Genomic DNA, 13,589 nt, shown 5'->3' with positions numbered 1-13,589 from the left:
CAGCTCTAGAATTCCCATTTGATGGTGGTTGCACTGGCTATCCCACAAGCTAAGAGAGGGTCCTTGGAGAAATAGGAAAATTAGACTGAAAGTCCATATATTCTCCCTTTAGCAATGCATCTGACCTTCTAAATATCTGCTTTTCTATTCTTTGTGTTTGTTTCTTTTAGAGGGGAAGAAAAACACATGACTTGAAGCAAGGCTGAAAGTCTCTGTAAAACCAGATAATAATGTTTTCTTTTAAGCTAATCTCTTTTGCAAAGCTGTGAATTCTGAATGTTATGAGTAGGCAATAGAAGTTCTGGTTCTTTGAAGGGATAAAATATCCAAAAACAGTTTCAGCCTGATTTTTAGCTCTAGGGAAAGGAAAAGAAGTTATCTCATGCACTTTCTGTGTAACTACTGTTGATAAAAAGGTTTGACCTGAAATTCTGTACCTCTGCTCCCTCCAGAGGATGATTAAAGGGGAGATAAATGATAATGTGCTTAATTTTTCTTCTGGCAACTTCAGCTTCCACTAAATTTCACTTTTCAAGTTCTTTTAGCTTTCTGAGATTCTTACTGTTAACAGAAACAATAATTGCTATTATTATGATGATGGTAATATAGCAGCTGCACTTTATTCTTCCACCTGAAGAACATCAAAACTTAAACAATGCATTATTATCATTTTAGGTGAGAGAATACATCTGTAGACTAACTCCTCTGGTAATAGCCAAGGTGTGTACCTCTGAGGCCGGTACTTTGGACCACTCAATCTTGCATGCCAATGGGTAGCCTTTAACCACATTAATAATACAGTGGCAGGCAATTTAAAAAGAAGCTACTGGGGCACCTGGGTGGCTCAGTCAGTTAAGCATCAAACTTGGGCTCAGGTGATGATCTCGCAGTTTGTGAGTTCCAGCCCCACCTCAGGCTCTGTGCTGATAGCTCAAAGCCTGGAGCCTGCTTTGGATTCTGTGTCTCCCTCTCTCTCTGCCCCTCCCCTGTTTGCACCCTCTCCCACTCTCAAAAACAAACTGAAAGAAAGAAAGAAAGAAAGAAAGAAAGAAAGAAAGAAAGAAAGAAAGAAAGAAAGAGAAAGAAAGAACAAAAGAAAGAAAAAGAGAGAGAGAGAAAGAAAGAAAGAAAGAAAGAAAGAGAAAGAAAGAAAGAACAAAAGAAAGAAAAAGAGAGAGAGAAAGAAAGAAAGAAAGAAAGAGGAAAAAAAACTACTAAAGAAGAAAATACAGTTTGAAGGAAATTTACAACTTTTTCAATAAGAGATTAAGTCATGTCCATACTGTATATATTAATAGCAAACAGACACTTCGGCCAGCAATAAGCAGGATGCTCTTCTACACAGTTTTCACTTTTTCCCAGTTTTCTGTGCATCAAGAGGATGGTTTTCTAGACCCAAAGTTTACTTCTTTCGATTCCATCAAGTTCGCAAAAAGAAGTTTCTCAATTCCTGTCCCTCCTCTTCAGTACAGCTCTCCTGTGCCTCGTGATCTTCTAGGGCAAAAAAATCTTGGCCAATTTTAGAATGTACTTCACAGAGTCAGCCACTGGATTAAAAAAGAAGAAGAAGAAAAGAAAAGCTTTGGAGGACCAAACAAAATGAGCTCTTGGTCCAAAATGACTGGACCAAGTCTAGATGAGGGCAGTCCTTGAGAAGAAAAAGATGGAGGCAAGGCCTAAGTGTAAAGGAGCCAGCGGCTATGGACTTTTTCCCATATTTCCAGCCATATTTCAAGTTAGTTCTGATAAGCTTTTACTGGATCCATGTTCCTTGAAGCCTTCTCATCTCTGAGTTCCTCTTGTCTCCTGAGAAGTCACTCACTTATGGCTAGCAAATATTTGAGTATCCCTTTTAAAATAATGAAAGTCATTCATTTGAAACATGGAATTAAACAGCCACACACAGGATCCTTACTCTATCATATTATTTGATCAAAGGTCACATGTCAAAGCCCACTGAAGACAAAATCTATACTCAATGACTTAAGATAGTACACTCATAATGAATCAGGTAGGCCCAATAACCTTCATCATAAATTGTTGAAAGTGCATGGAAAAGTACAGAGAAACTGAATATAAAAATAACTAGCTATATTAAATATTTAGAGAATGCTTCCTACATATGTGCTTGACTCTAAGGATAAAGGTCGTCATCCCTAAGGGACCAATGGTCTTCCAGGGGGACAGATACACCAACAGTTTACAAAGCATCCACACAGCAGTAACTGTGTAATAACTTATGTGGGGTCACAATGATAGATCATCCCTGGGAGAGACAGAAAAGAGTTCACAGCAGAAGTACAATATGGAAGGGAGCTTAAAGAATCAGTAGGAGTTGGTTAGGCATAGCAAAAACAATGGCATTTTAGGACAGAGAGAAATGTAGCAACTTATTTTTTTTCTTGGCAATACTTCTCTAGGCAAGTTTTTCATCTTAGTTTTGTTTCCCCATCCACAGCACATGGTACCTACCACACACCATCAGGTAATTTTGTTAATAGGTTTAAAATGAAGGTTCCATATTCAGTTAAATGACATGAGATGGGAAGAAAAATGTGCTACACAGGAAAGTCAAATATAAATAACTTTATTAGATTGCATATAATTGAATAAAATCATTTGATGTGGAAAGGTTTGCGGTCTTTCCCTGATACCTTCTGCCTAATGATTTATTTCTTCCTTCCCTCTTCCTCCAGGAGAAAAAATATGACATTTCTCTTATATGTAGTTTCTTAGGAAAAATCACACAGAAGGAAGCACTATAGTCCCTGAGGCCTGACTGCATCCAAGTATCAGGAATGTGCCATGGGGTCATAGATGGTGTAGATAAGATTTGATCTTAGAACAAAGATGACAGGGACTGGATAGCCTGGGTGACAAAGTTCTTTGGGCCAGAACAATAAGAGACCTCCAGTTTGGGGGTAAAGGAGAATAGAAGCAGATAGGAGAATTTAAAATAGTTGCCATGAAATATATATTTGTATCTTTCTCATTGAGAGAAAAGGACAAGTAAACATTAGAATTTCTGTTGGGGTTTGACTTGTGTCAATATGACCATGCTCTGACATTGACCCAGATAGGGAATAGCTCCAAAAGTATTTCATACATAAGATATATAATTCTGTAGGGTTAATTCATGTTTAGCAATATGGGAAGGGGACCAGGATGGGAATTTACATTTGTTAAACACCTGTCATATTTACCATATTTTAAGCATTTTGTTAAACATTTTACATATGACTACATGTTACAATCATATTGGGTTTATTCTTTCAAAGCTTCCCGCTATTGGGAGCCTCTGGCCACTATTAGTTGTTCATGCTGCACCAGGTTTGTATAGTGAGACTCCCGGTGCCAGACTTAGTCTCCAGTCAATATTTTTGGGTCATGAGACACGGCGCATATTTTTTAAATCTCTATAAAAATGTACCTATGTGGCAGATCTCAGAGAGCTGATGTACAATTTACATACTGTTTTCCCATATACCACTCCCCACACAGATGTAATTGTCTTTTAACTGTGATTGTACATAATGAGATTTTCCATTTCATTTCCTTGCAGTGGTTATCTGCTCTTGGTCCCCTCTACTAACAAATGAGATGTTTTCAAAGATGGAGAACGACTACCTATATGTAGCCAGATGCAGTGGCTTCACAGGGACTTGCCACTGTCCCAGACAGCTTTACAGAATTGCTTCCTCTTCGTATGAGTCTCCAAGAGCTGATGTAACAGATTACTACAAACGTGGTGGTTTATAAAAAACAACAACCCCAAAGTTTATTTCCTCCTAGTTCTAGAGGCCAGAAATCTGAAATCAGAAGTGTGAGGGGAGCCTGGATGGCTTAGTTGGTTTTGTATGTGAGTCTTGATTTCAACCCAGGTCATGATCTCATGGTTCATGAGATTGAGCCCCACTTTGGGCTCTGTGTTGATAGCGAGGAATCTGCTTCGGATTCTCTCTCCCCCACCTCCCCATCTCTCTGACTAAATAAATAAATGAATAAATAAACAAACAACCAGTTTTTTAATTTAAAAAAGGGGGAGGGGCACCTGGGTGGCTAGGTCAGTTAAGCTTCTGACTTTGGCTCAGGTCCATGATCTTGCAGTCCGTGGGTTTGAGTCCTGTGTCAGGCTCTCTGCTGACAGCTCGAGCCTGGAGCCTGCTTTGGATTTTGTCTCCCTCCCTCCCCCTGTCTCTCTCTCTGTCTCTCTCTCTCAAAAATAAATAAACCTTAAAAATATTTTTTATTTTAAAAAAAAAAAAGGAAGTGTGAGCAGGGCCACACTTGCCCTGAAGTCTCTAGGGGAAGATCCTTGCCTCTTTCAGCTTCTGGTGGCTCTTGACATTCCTTGGTATGTGGCATCATAACTCCAGTCCTTGTCTTCACATGACTGTCTTCCTGTGTCTGTGTTTTCTCCTCTTCTGATGGACAGCAGCCATTGGATTTAGGGCTCACCTTAAATACAGGATGATTTCATCTTGAAATCCTTAATTGATTATATCTTCAAAGACCGTGTTTCTAAATAAGGTCATATTCTGAGGATCCAGTTAGACATGAATCTGCAGGGGACCCTATTCAACACTTAACACCATCAAACCAAGCGGAGAAGGAAGGCTGAAGGAAAGCAAATGTCCCCCTGAGCCCTCTGAAGTCAAGACATGGCTCCATGTTTTTCTATCTACCCACCTCATGAGATGGCTTTGCATCAAGGCAGTTGCATCTTGCCATTTGTTACCCTCTGATGGTCTGCAAAGAAGCTGCCTCCTAATATGCAGTTCACACACTTTACCTTCTTATTGCCGCTCATCATGTTTCCATGAGTCAATTTTTGAACTGTCCATACAACCCCGCATACCTATGGATGTTTTAAATTACTTTTCAACCTGTGCCTTCTGCAGGATGACTGATTTGCGAGTTTCTCACATATTGAGAATTGCTCTCTACAATGATTTTTCTCTAGTCCAATCTGCATTTTAATAAACTGGATTCTAGATGTGACTCAAGTACTACCTGTTGTGTCCGTTTTAAACATGCTCTTGTATTCTTTGAGCCACTTTTCATTTTATGAGTTTTCCCATTTCAGCCAATATGAACTAAGCTTTCCAGCATTGAAAAATTGGTAAAATCTACACCACCCTTGCTGCCTGAGAATAAAGTCCATGTTTTCTGAACACTAAGGCGAGACATATGGTCTAACCTGGATGCGTGCACTCACTGGAACTACATATGTGAAATCCAAATTTCTCTGGAAAGTCAACTTGTTACAGGAGCACTCAAGAAACACTAAGCCACATTTTGTGAAAAACAGCCAACTATAGTGCCCTTGCCTTCTGTGAAGACAAAAATACTTCCATGAAAAGAATATTCTCTCATCTCAAATCTCAAACTTGTCCACCAGATTTAGAATCAAAACTAATATGAGAAAGAGAAAAGCACCATAGTTCTAGAATAATTTGTTAGTAAAGCATGATTTGTCTTAGTATGTAATACTTAATATTTGTTTTAATGTGTGCAAACATAGCCCTATTCCAAGATTTAATATAGGTGATCTAAAATCGTCTCAACCAGTGAAGGCTTATACAGATGCTTAAGCTTTAATCAATAAAGTGGCAATCAATTTAGTAATGCAATATATGCACATTAGCCAACAAGCTGGACAGAAGGTTTCTAACTCATTGAGAAATGCAATATCTTTGTTTTTGTTTTTTAAAGACATTTTTATAATTTTTCTACTCGGAATTTATTTAAGCACGTTCACTTTATTTTCTTAGTTAACAAGATATTACTAAATAAGGTAATTAGGCTATCTATTCAAAATATTTAATTTCCTTCTTATAAAAAAATTTTTTAAAAGTCTGTTTGCTTTCCTTTCATCATTTTACACAGTTATCTGAAAATACCTCCTCATCTCTTTAGCTGCTTTTGCCTGCAAAAAGAAAAACATATTCATCTTTATTCATACTCTATTTCAGGTCAGGGCCCTCCTTCCTGAGTCTGCTAACAGCTCATAAAGTCCAGCCATTATCCTTGGGGTACAGTATAAGTAAATAAACACAATTCAAATAAAAGAGAATTACCTGCAGGAAATAACCATTCTAATGCCAGCAATAAACAGCTGAACAAGTTTGTTCAATCCTCCAATGCTTATTTTTGATGTCTCATTCTTGACAAATCTCTATAAATGGATATATGGTCCTCAAGATCTGGCCTCTCCAGGAAAAATCCACATTGCTCTTCCCCTTTACTCCCTTTGCTCTGAACTCAGGCACATATTCAGATGGACAAACCCCTGCCTGTCTGTCTATTCCTGCTCTCCCATGTTCATTCCTCACCACTCCACAGTCCCTCTCACCCATCTCTTCTCAGATCACTCCTAGATGATCCCAGCTGCAAGAGTTGCAGATACAAGTTGGAGTGCCTCCTTAAGTCACACCACTGTTTCTGAGACCTCACTTATGCCCAGCACCTACTCAGTAACAGGCTCCTGTCTAGTCACAGTGCTGGGAACAGTGCTCAGACCCAGGCAGCCATAGCACTTTTCCCTATGATGTTTGCTCTAGCTTGGGCACATGAGATAATGAGCTAAAAATGATCAGAACATCATCTAAAAATGAAAACTCTCTTCCTTCCCTGTTTCCTACTAAAAGGATATAAACCCTGAACTCTGTGGCTTTGTTTCCTGACACACTTATAGCAAAAGGGAATGAGAGAAGCAGATGCTCGAGATCAGGAAATAATCCCATGGATCACTCCCATGATCCAGTTGCCCTAGAGGATGCTCCCATTCCTTCAGTTGGATACATAAAACAATACATTCTCTCATTTAGATTAAATGAGACTTAGTTGCATGTGTGTCTATTACAACTGAAATAACCCTATTACAAAAAGGGTGGGAATCTGGGAACGAAGTTGAGACTAAGCCTTAGGCAAACTGTCAACTGGGACCAACTGGAAACATAACAATTTTAGGGGATGTGAAGGTAGTGGTAGTAACTGGAGAGGGAAATAGAGCACAAGGATGAGAGAGGGGAAGTCCAAATGGATCTCAAAACTAAGCATGTTATTTTAAGTAGAGGTAGGTCACGTAATCTCCAGAGCTCTATATATCAGAGGAACCACCAAGGTCTGAGACACATAAGAGAACTGTGGCAGCAGGCATCACAGATTTGGTCTCTGGGATACTGAGATTTTTATCAGAAAAAAATACCTGTTTAAAGGACTAAGTTACCAGGCAATGACTTGGTACAGGAAAACGAGCCATGAGTAATTAGGAGATGGTACACCAGAATCCTACTAGGCCCAAACAAACGACCAACTGATATAAATTCCTGTAGCCGTTATATGCACTCTACCTAGTGGTATGATTGTTCCCATAATCTGGGATGGAATGGAATAAGTTGCAAGGACAGGTCAACGTCTCTTTGAAGACTTGGTTTTAAGTCACACCCTCTGAATATTATCTTTTGCCACAGATATGAGGGTCTTCCTAGCCAGTCAATTTATGGTTTCCAAGTTGGTCAGGTTCCAAGTATTTGCTATGTAAACTCAAAGAGTAATTCTTCAAAATGTATGTGAGCTTTGCAGGTGTTTAAGGGCTGGTCTGAAACTCAACCACAAAGGAAATTCTTGCTACGGGAAATGGGCTATAAGCTGAGACTCGTGACCCCAAGAATACACCTCCCTACAAAACCTTCAAGTCTAAAGCCACAGCTACTGCAGGGAGAACATGGAAGGACTGAGAAAATCCCTTCCCTACCTGCATCTCTAACAGCCAGTGAAAAGGAAGCATTGGATGTTCTGGTTCTCCACTGTTGTATAACAAACCACTCCTAAATCATTTTCCTATATCTCACGATTTTGGGGGTCAAGAATTGGGTCAAGGCTCTGCTGAGCAATTCTTCTTCTCACTTGGAGTCCACTGGGATCCTTGTGCCTGGTAGCCTGTCTCCTTAAGTCCCGGAAGACTTCAAGAGCTTCACTCACATGCCTAAAACCTTAGCAAGAATAACTGCAACTCTGAGCTCGTCTGGGTCCCTCTCCTTCTTCATGCAGTCTCATAGCCTCTCTCTGTGATTCCTTCACTGGAGTAGTTGAACTTCTTACAAGGCATCTTAGAATTCCATGAGAATAACGTAAAAGCCATCTGTCTTCTCAAATGCCAGGTCCCGACTGGCAGAGTCATTTTTCTCATAGTCTATTCGTAACTGACAGAGGCTAGCTCAGTTTCAAAGGGAGGGGAAATAAACCTTTGCCTTTCCACGTGAGAAGAGTCAAGAAATTTTAGCCATTTTTAATCTACCACACTGTTCCTCTAGGACTCTTAAAAGGTCACACACTGGGGCACCTGGGTGGCTCAGTCAGTTAGCGTCTGAGTTTGGCTGAGGTCATGATCTCACGGTTCATGATTTCAAGCCCCGTGTCGAGCCCCATGCAGAGCTCTGTGCTGATAGCTCGGAGCCTGGAGCCTGCTTCAGATTCTCTCTCTCTCTCTCTCTCTCTCTCTCTCTCTGCCCCTCCTCTGCTCACACTCTGTCTCTCTCTCAAGAATAAAATAAACATTAAAAAAATAAAATGACCACACACTTGTAATGGCCAGTACTTTGGGGTCTTGCCTTGTTTTTAGGTTCAACCTCTACTTTCAAACCCCGTTTCTATACATTTCTTCAGGTGAGTTCAATAAACCCTCATTTATTCACAATTCACTAGAAGAACATAATGTCCCAGAAACAGTGCTAGGCTCTTGGGAATATAATGATAAGCAAAGCAAATGGATCATTTCAGCCCTTATGCAGATTACATTCTAATAGAGAATATAAGAAAGGAAAAGCAATCACTGTACTCTCTAATAAGTTTTATGATGGGGTGTTTGGAGCATGGACCGTATTCCAGAAGAGGTGACAAATAAAGGGTGACCTACAAATGAATAGCAGCTAGCCAGACAAAGAGGGTAAGAGCTTCTGAGGCAGGGACAGCAGTGTGCAAAGGTCTGAAGTTTTTATAGACAGCTCATGTCAATATGCTTCTAGAATAAAGTAGAAAAGGCCTGAGCGGTATATAAAGGGAAAAAAGGAGTTGAAAGAGACCAGGGAAGTAATCAGAAGCCAGATCAAAAAGAGCTTTATAATCATTTTAAGGAATCAGGACTTTATTCTTAATGTGGGAATCCAAGAATAATGGAAAACTGAAGGATTTAAGCAGAGAAAAGACAGGATTAGATCTGTGGTTTTAGAAGCTCTGCCTGGCTACAGGAGGGGGAATGCTTTGGATGGTGGCAACGGTGAAAGCAAGAAGAGTGGCTGGTTGTGCAATAATGTAGGTGAAAGATCATGGTGGCTTGAATAGAGTAGTGCAGTCGGTGTAGGAAAAAATGTGGGTAGTAGTTTTAAAAGCTATTTAGAGGGACACATCAATTGGAATTGGTGACTAGACATAGATAGTGAGGGAGATGAAAAAGGAAAGGCTGCCACCAAGCTTGTGAAATAAGTTTTTGGGAAGATGATGATGCTATTTCCTGAGACAGGGAACCTGGGAGAAGTCTCCGGTTGAGAGATGAGAGTCAGTGTATTCTGGATGCATTGAATTTGAGGTACCAATGAGATATCCACTGAGATGTCCTGTAAGTAGTGAGAAGAAACCCTTCAAAGGAGGTTTTAAAAAGGCATGGCCAAGGGAGTTAAAGAAAAACAGAAAAGGGTAATGTCACAGAAACCAAAGGGAACTGTTGTTCAAGAGTGAATAGAGTGATCGGTATTTTCAAATGCACTCCCTATTCACGAGGCATTGAGCTAGAAAATGGGATGCAAAACTACTAAGACATTCTTCCTCTTCTTGGAAACATTATGGTGTTATTTCCTGTGTCTGCTCCCTACCTTCGCTCCTTTGGTGCAGAGATCTGCATCTTTCTCCCCAGAATTCTCCTGCAATCTGGAGTTCTGGCCCAGATTCCAGTCTTTATGGCATGATACCCATCATGTGAACTCTTACTGCTTTTTACAAAACATCCTTGCTGTGGTGCTTGACTTCTTACTGCTAAAAATGGCCTACATTCCTTCTTCTGCTTGACTGGGGTCTGTTGTTTCCAGGCATCTGTTGGAAGCTGGTTAAGTTTGTTTGCAATTGAGTGCAAAGCCTAACTATCCTTTCCACTGCCCCTGCCCAGCATGAGCCACTTGTCCTTATATATGGAATAATCCCAAATGGGATGTTCATAAAATGGAGAATCTATATTCTTTTTTTTTTTAATGTTTTATTTATTTCTAGGAGAGAGAGAGAGAGCGTGAGCAGGGGAGGGTCAGAGAGAGAGGGAGTGACGGACTCTGAAAAATAGGCTCCAGGCTCTGAGCGGGCAGTCAGCACAGAGCTCGACGCGGGGCTCGAACCCACGAACCGCGAGATCATGACCTAAGCAAAAGTCGGACGCTTAACCGACTAAGCCACCCAGGGGCCCTGAGAATCTATATTCTTAAGGATAAGAGTTCAAGAGGAGTCAAGACTTGTTTTCGGCCAAGAGCTTTCTCCTTGCTAGAACTCTGGCAGCCCTTTTGGATGTTCTTTTAAGTAAGATACTGTGAAAATTCTTACTTCTTCCAGAGGACATTTATCAGCAAGGTATTGACCCTGCAGTATCTTTGGTCAGGCAGGTTTCATTCAGTATGAGAGGTCTCAGCATTTCCTCCTGTTATATGTTATACATTAGACTCTTCGTGGGGTAAGAAAATCAGGGCAGACCACGGAATCATCTGTTCCTTGATACTGCAATATCACCTGGCAGATGGAACCTTATGGCTGGACTTAGGAGGAAGGCATTCTTTCCTGCCATTGGCAGGAATTTAGGGCAGTTTCTTTCTGGCTCATAAAGTTGTCCTTTGTAAACACTATAATTTTGGCTGTCTAGTCCTTTCTCAATTTTCCATGCTAAAAGAAGCTGAGCCTTGGCATAGATAATGCACAATATACTACTTGGATAATAATTGGGGAACATATTATAATGGATGATTTTTTTTCTGTAATAGACATGATTTTTTCCATCTATGCTTTGCCTAGGCTGGTATTAAATGGGCACACAGCCGCTGACAGCAGTTTTGTGGAGAGAGGGGAGGGCATTGAATAAAAGCCAGGATACGATGTTTCAAATTTCTGTTAAAAAATTTACATACAGTTTATGAAGTTCATTGTGCTTTTAATCCAACACATGTGGAAATTTAATTAAGGTGTAATTCAGCACATATCAAATATTTCAGAAGAGCAGAGTTACATCATACAGGAAGGTGACCTTCAAAAGGGTATCCCATAAACTCAAATTTGCCTATAATCAGAGTTATATTTAAATTTTATTAAATTTTGTGCAATAAAGTCCATATTTCTGATTAGAGTTTACTTTTATATAAGTAAATGGAATAGATATTGCCTGTTCAGAACAGGCACATTTTCTTCAGAGTTAATATAGATTGCTACTCCTCTGGTACTCCGGAACATCCTCCACAGTCAAATTCTCATTGTTGCTTTGTATTTCCAGGTATTGAACAAAAACAAAAGCCCACTAAGTCTTAGAATAAAATTAGCCAGGCAACAAACTTGTACAACTTCAGATACACATATATTAGCAAGAGGACCCAAATATGCCTCCTTTCCAGGAGATTCACATGGTATTGCCGTGTACCTTCTGGATCTCACCAAGCCCCATCTCAGAGCTCCTCACTGGGTGGAGGAAAGTCATAGTTATGCTTATTTGCTTCCAGCTGGCTTGCTGGCCAAGGGATGGCCTGCATGAAGGAATTAGCACAGAAGTCCCAGTTCAGTGTGGTGGTAGTACATAGCTGGAAACACGTGGCAGTTAAGTTTACCTCACTTGAACTGAAACGTAGTCTATGTAATACATACAGTTCTGTGAAATGGTGACATGGCAAACAAAATATGTTTTGCGTTGGAGAATTGCATGGTAAAATGAGATGCGACATGATTCTAGGAGCCAATCTGGATCATATTCACAAAATGAGTAAATTTTAGTTTATCTCTTTACACATCAAAAGGAGCTTGCATCAGATTGATTCCAGCAACAGCCTCAGAAAAATATCTCCAGCATATCTCTGTTGTGCTAAAACATCGAAAACAAAATATGATTTTTCAATCATATTTCAAAGTCCTCCTTATTCCAAATCCACCACTCATCCCAGTGACTACAACATTTTTATAGGACTGCCTCTCCTTAATTTATACGAAGTCTTCAAATCTCAGTGCAAAATATTTTAGCTTCGATATTTCATTTTCAAATTGAACCTCAGTAGTAGTTTCAATCTTTTCACAGATGGAGACAATTAGATAATGTCCTAGAAGAATTTAATCCATATTTTTGTTTTGTTGTTGTTACTAGAGGCAGAAAAGCATCGTGGGGAAGTGTGGGCTTTAAGGCAGTGCACAGATGTGAAACCTTGTACTTTCACTTACTATCTATGTGACTGCACAATCCTCTTTGTGACTCTAAGCTCCAGTATTTCCATTTATAAAATGGGGTTAATAATAAGGTTGTTGTGAAGATTATATAATATACTTTAAGTTGCCAGTATCAACCAAGCCAGTGGTTCTCAAACTTAATTTGCATAAGAATCACTTTAGGACCTTGATAAAAATAGCAGTGCATTCAGAGGTTCTGATTCAAAAGGTCTGGGGGGGAGCCTGAGAATCCACATCTATTAACAAACACCTCAGATAATTTTGTATCAAGTGTTTCAAAGAGCTTATCATGAACAACTCTTAATGGATGTTAATTTCTTTTCTTTGCCTTCCAGTAAGCTCTTCCTAGCCAAGTATAGGAACTGGATTTTGCAGTCAGACATTGTCCCCAACCAGCAGCTTTTTCAGAACTTCTCCAAGGATCTCAAAGCCTCAACTCTATTTCACTGTCAATATCTGACCTCTTGCTGCTAATACTCAGAGAAAATAGAAGCCATCAGATGGGAACTGTGCCATTCCTAGAAACTGACCCCTTTTTCATTCATCCAGTCGATGAATATTCATTAAATGCCTGACATATACCAGGCACAATTCCAAGGCAATTGTCGGCAAACTATGGCCCATGAGCCAAATCTGTCTGCTGCCTATATTTGTAAATAAAGTTTTATTGGCACCGAGCCTTGTTCATTTGTTGACACATTGTCTATAACTGCTTTTGTGATCCAAGGCAGAGTTCAAGAGTTTCGACCAAGGCTTGTACAGCCCTCAACGTCTAAATTATTTACTGTCTGGCCTTTTCAGAAAATGTTTGCCGACTTCCGTTCTAGAAATGGATTTGGTGACATAATTTCTCTTCTTAGTCTGTATTTCTTATTTGATACCCCTAAATATTTAGCATTGCTTTTCACTTTAAAAAGTCCCATCACTGCAACCTTGCAACTTCCTTTTCTACTTCAGAGTCAACAAAAAGAATGTTCTAAAACTTAGTGCTTTGAGGGAAAATTATGAAGTTCAACACGTATTTCATTAGATCATGACTTAAATAAATATGGAGTCATATCCGTTTAGATCCTTTACACCAAAAACGAACTTTGGCTAATGTAAACAAGAACATGGAATTTGTTGGAGGTATATTT

At 39.7% G+C, this 13,589-nt stretch overlaps 1 long non-coding RNA gene across 1 annotated transcript in view; it reads right to left on the bottom strand.

The window, feature by feature from the left end:
• Positions 1 to 1,352: 1,352 nt before the first annotated feature.
• Positions 1,353 to 13,589, bottom strand: part of LOC144231035 (uncharacterized) — a 62,267-nt gene continuing 50,030 nt past the window's right edge. The window contains exon 6 of the long non-coding RNA XR_013334959.1: positions 1,353 to 1,547. This is a non-coding gene — a long non-coding RNA (uncharacterized LOC144231035). The remainder of the gene's footprint in view (positions 1,548 to 13,589) is intronic.

The sequence above is a fragment of the Crocuta crocuta genome, unplaced genomic scaffold (assembly GCF_008692635.1).
Source record: "Crocuta crocuta isolate KB4526 unplaced genomic scaffold, BGI_CrCroc_1.0 scaffold4, whole genome shotgun sequence".
In the NCBI taxonomy this organism is placed as follows: domain Eukaryota; kingdom Metazoa; phylum Chordata; class Mammalia; order Carnivora; family Hyaenidae; genus Crocuta; species Crocuta crocuta.
The sequence above is the reverse complement of the archived record's forward strand: the minus strand, read 5'-3'. Positions and strand labels throughout refer to the sequence as shown.